This window comes from Helianthus annuus, chromosome 15, assembly GCF_002127325.2.
Source record: "Helianthus annuus cultivar XRQ/B chromosome 15, HanXRQr2.0-SUNRISE, whole genome shotgun sequence".
Taxonomy (NCBI): Eukaryota; Viridiplantae; Streptophyta; class Magnoliopsida; order Asterales; family Asteraceae; genus Helianthus; species Helianthus annuus.
In genome coordinates this window covers 53,908,478-53,914,163 of record NC_035447.2, presented here as the reverse complement: position 1 = coordinate 53,914,163, position 5,686 = coordinate 53,908,478, and positions in this window count along the sequence as shown.

Sequence of the window (5,686 nt, the reverse complement as noted above, 5' to 3'; positions counted from 1 at the left end):
ACATTGATTAAAATGCACAGAGGCAAAATTAATCTTTATACTTGGGACAATTTTATTAATAAAAATCTTGTATCCGATTTACATGGTTGTCCAACATTTAGGGCCGGTGATTATACAATACAAGCCGGACAAGATTAATCGACACACCACAAATATAATCTCACAAGAAGATAATCTCACGAGTGAGTATACGTTATACATATGCAACAGGAGGTGTTTTGCCTACACCTTGTGCTTACGTCGTGGCCATTCACTTTTTAAAATGAGCCAAGGATATCCAGGACACGGTCATTAACCCCCAATGTTATTTGTTATCAATCAACACAGATTAAAACGGGATTATGCAATTTAATCATCTCCGATTAAACAGTTTCTACACCCGACCAAGCGGTATTTTTATAATACCGTATCCCAAGCCCGTATAAGGGAAAATAAGTTAAAAGTATTTACCTGAGCTAGCTCCTGTCTTAAATAGCAAGAATAATAACTCAGCCGTATTCCTAAGTAAGCGTAGGTACAATTTACCGGAAAGCTCTAGTCTGGAACGATGGTATAAATAACCAATTAGAATACTAACGGGTCTTTAATTAAGCCTAAGCTTTGACCGGTTAGTTTTAAGGGCGATACGGTACAAGCGCACGATTACGCGAAAGACCGGATAGAATGTGATTTAGACCCGGCAAGTTTGAATACTTGTATAATATGGGTATACTAAATACATTCTGGATTTTGAGACAAAAATGATAACGTTTGGCACGATTCGGTCAATTTATGCAAACTAGTTACATAAACCGAACCGAGCGCTAAAAGAGCGTTACGGGTAGGCAACAGGGTCATATGCAAGTTCCCTGAGATAATATGCTTTAAATGTGATATAATATCAGTAAGTTATGTTCTATTATGCCCCGAATAATTTTAAACTCAATTTATGCCTTAGAAGGGCATTTTGGTCATTTAAAAGATTATAAAAGAGTCAATTTGGAAATCTGAGTTACGGGTCTGAATTATACAGTAAATATACTTCATTTAACATGTTATAACAGTAGGGTATGACCCATATACCAAACTTAACATTTAAAATCAATCTATGCACCGTAGGGGTATTTTAGTAATTTCACAAGGGCTAAAAATGCCAAAACTGGAAATCTGAGTTCAAACATTTATACTTACTGTTATTATATGAAAATATACCAAATACATCAGTAGGTATGAGTCTTATATGTTTAAAATGAGTATAACGCTTACTATGCGCTAAAAACGCTAAAAATGCGATTTAGAGCCGTTTCCGGGTTTTCAAAAGAAAGCTGAGATTTTTATATTTCCAGAACGCTCAAAATAATTTATTTAACAAATAAGATCAGTAGAAAAAGGTTTGAGGTCAAAAGAATGTATAAAACTCATTTTATGGCTTAAACGGTCAAAACCGGCATCCACCGAATCGACTTAGCAACGTATGATCCGTTCAGCCAAAAATCAAATAAAAATCATCAAAATCCCAAAATATTATATAACATCAGTGGGTGAAAAGTTTTGTATCAAAACGTGGCCTGAAATGGGTCATATGCGAAATGCGCCGTTTATGTAACTTTAAGATATAGTTTTACGCTATCGGCCATAATTCAAAATCTGGACCACCAACGGGTCTCAAATTTTCGGTGCAAGTTTATATATTAGAAATAAAGATTTCTACTCTTTCACTTTTCCAAAAATCACGTTTATATCAAAAAGGGCAAAATAGTCAACTTTAAGCATAAATCGGAACATGCAAATGAATCGGCTAAGAATAGACTCGAGATATAAAAATTCCAGAGAGTTTTACCAAAATAAAAATGGTTCAAAGTACTCTCCAATACAGGTCTCAAACATGCATGTACGGATCCGAATCGGTAGTCTACGAAAAAGTCTTTTTATAAGACTTTCGGTTCCGATTCGTATTTATACTCAAGATTGTCGAGTTGATTATGATAAAACACATTCTTACATATATTATAAGTTATTTATGATGATCAAACAGATTGCATGTCCTCTACATTACCATTTAAGCTTATTTTTGCAAAAACCACTTCTGTTGACTTTTTAAGAACGCCTTTGACTCGACAATTAGCATGCATAAAGTGGGAATCAGAGAATACCCTTTTGAGGGTTTGTTTCCCACATAAATACCAACATAACAGTGGTTTCAATTTGAGAAATGACAGAGTAAAACTCGTTTAATCGAAAAGTCAAATTATAAGAACAACGGTTTGACTTTTAACTAATAATCTATGCTAGAACGAATTATAGGATGATATAAAGGATTACCAAGGTCCTAATGAAGCCTAGCAAGCACTTGGAGTCTGCCTTGATGATCAGAAAGCTCCTGGAGAAGTCTTGAGAGTTTTGCAAGATGTGTGTGTTCTTGATCACAATGCAAGTGCCAAAGAAATGAGCCTTTTGATCAATTATGGAGGAATTCAGATGTTATAGCAAGCTCCTAGTAGGCCTAGGCATGCAAGGAAGTTTATTGGTGCAAAAGGAGGTGCTAACAGCTGTTTACCACTTCAAATTCGGACCAAATTTGCAATTTTCGCGAAGTTCTGATGCTGGGGGGTTCACGCGGCCCGCCTAAGGATTCCCAGGTGGGTCGCCTGGGGTCTGCAGGCCCAAAAATGTTTCAAACTTGGCAGCTTTGGTCCCTGTTCTTGCACGCGATGTTTCGGCTAGTTATTTTGACTCGTAAACCCCCAAACTTGGTTTTTAAGAACCTTGGGACATTTACCAACATGGTAATGTCCTCGGATAACTTTGCGCTCAACCGAAAAGCCATGAAATTCGACGTTGACGCTTTTAGCCCCTCAAGTACGGTTTTGGCCATAACTTTCTCATACGTTAACGAAACTTCACGAAATTTTTACCACATATTCTAGTGAGTATATTTTAGCATTATAAAGCTCCGGGTCTGCCAAAAGTTCACTCAGAGGTATAAATTCAATATGTTGACACTTTTGGCCCCTATAGTTTGTAATTCCTCACTTTTGTGCAATTTCCGCGTCGTATGATCCATGAATCATCCGTTTAAGGTTATGAACATTATGTAGGGTTATCATAGAGTCTATTTATCCATTGTTGACACTTTGGACCCTTACGTTCCATAGTTTTCACTGTTTGTCAATTTTAGTCCCTCTAAAGTATGTTTTCACATACCGGAACCTTATGACACGTGTCAAGACATTATTGGACGAAATTTTTCGAGGTGTTACATCCTCACCCCCTTAAAAGAAATCTCGTCCCCGAGATTTACTGAAACAAATGAGGGTATTTCTCTTTCATCGTGGATTCCACTTCCCATGTATATTCGGGACCTCTACGGGCATCCCATTTGACCTTAACAATAGGCACATGCTCCCTCCGAAGCTTCTTCACCTGTCGGTCCTCAATCGACAAAGGTTTTTCCCACGAACTTCAAACTCTCGTCTATGTGTATATCTGTATGCGGTATAACCAGTGATTCGTCAGCGAAACACTTCTTCAAACTACAGATGTGGAACACATTATGAATAGCGCTAAGCTCTTCAGGCAAGTTTAACTTGTAAGCGACTGACCTGACACGTTCGACAATCTCGAAAGGTCCTTTGTATCTCGGGCTTAGCTTGCCTTTCTTACCAAATCGCATCACCCCCCCTTCTAGGGCGATACCTTAAGTAACACTTTATCACCTACTTCGAAGTGAAAATTTCTGCGTCTTGAATCCGCATTCGATACGGGTTTATCATTATATCACAAGTCTTCCAACCGTTATGTGATAGTGCTCCTTGACTTATTGGCGAAACATATCCCTTAATCCTTAGGGTGCAATACATTGCGAGCTCCACCAAGCTCCTTAAATAGGCTTTTAGCTCATAAGTTATATGATCTATGATACATTCGATTCCTTCGAATGATTTTTATATATGATCAGAGTTTAACTAGCCTGATACTTATTAATTTGGCACACCCTTCCAGAGTGATGTCTTTGATGAACCTTATTTCTTAACAAGGACTTAGGAGGGTTGCTATTTTCACAACTCTTTGATTTTTCTGCCAAAACCGGCAAGCTTACAGATGATCATGGATTTGCCTGATCTTATTCGTTGTTTCCAAGGCAACTATCAGACCGGATGATTGGACTTACCAATCTTCTATTTAGCAATAGATAATTTAACATCCCATCTAAGCAAGGTCCCCAAAGGAGTAGCCTTGATACTTATACATCACTATTATAGAAATGCTTATCTTAATGTGAGATGGTTCTTCCAACCATTACTTAAAACTAATCTTAAGGGATAGTTAATTCTCTCAGTTAGTCGAACAATCGACGATCCTGGGCAGCTGATGGAAATTCTCAATTGTTGCTTAATTTGGGTTGTGGTATTCAATGCATAAGCAGAATGAACCTTCTTTCTTAATTAACAATGCCGATTTCTTCAGGATATCGAGTTAGGCTATATGGATCCTTTATTTTAAAACTTACTTATTTGGGGTTTCGATTCTTCCAATGATGGTACTAGCTACCTTGAAGGTTTCATAATATAATAACCTGAAATGGGATATAGATCTTAACTCTTCTTGCCTCTCAAGAGGTGAACATGGTAATTCTTATAAGGAAGCTAATTATGACACATAAAGATGTCAGAGATTTCCGTACTCTCAGGCTTTGGCTCATCTATCGCTGTCGGTGTCAGATAAATGACACATTCCTCTTACCATTGCAAAGATGCCCTAAGTAGAGATACTTATAAGGACATTTTTATATAGGATATCTTCTTTGAATACTACTAGTCGACTTTAGTACAATATGACTATTGGGATATCTTCGGGGATCCCATGTATTAAACCTCCATACTGATCAGGCATGGAAGCAATCTATGGGACACACTAGGATACGCAAATCCTCATATGGCACTTTTATCAAACATAGTTTGGCATTCGCAGGCGATATAAAACAATGAGAAGAAAAGAGAAAAAGAAAAAAAAAATGATTACAATAACATATATTGTCGTATTCTATGCGAAGAAAGAGTACTCTTAGATCTTTCGGAAGGATCCCTTGCCGATATGAGAAGAATTGGTTACTAAGGTTTCCTTGGTAATTTATACCTTGTGGCTAATATAAAAGTTTACTAGGCTTATGGTTTATGAAGGTTTATTATTATACATGTGCTTATATTTAATCAAAATGGGAGTTTTCACAAACTAGGCGCCTAGCTCGGTTGGCTATGCGCGCGAAAGGGTGCGGCCTAGACCCAGATTCGATTCCGGGGACGGCCGGTTCTACCATCTTTGCGACTTATCGATTTCTCACAGGAACGGAAAAATAGTCCTGGTAAATTTTCTACTTGTAAGTTTTACCTTACACTTAATATATATATATATATATATATATATATATATAGTCGTTATGAAGAGTTTTAAAATTTGATATACTTATAGTTTACGAAGGGTTTAGTGGTATCCGAACCAAAATAAAACTCTTAGTATTTAAATTACTGATAAAACAACAAGGAATTGTACCTGATGTCATTATTTATGGGCCAGCTTAGGCATTTTAGGCGCTTTCAATTTTTGGCTTTACTTCCTCCGCCGCATTTCCTTTGACATATTTAGGGCACGTAGTCTTGATGTGGCCTTTCTCATTACAGCCAAAACAAACTGCATTCTTCATGTCCTT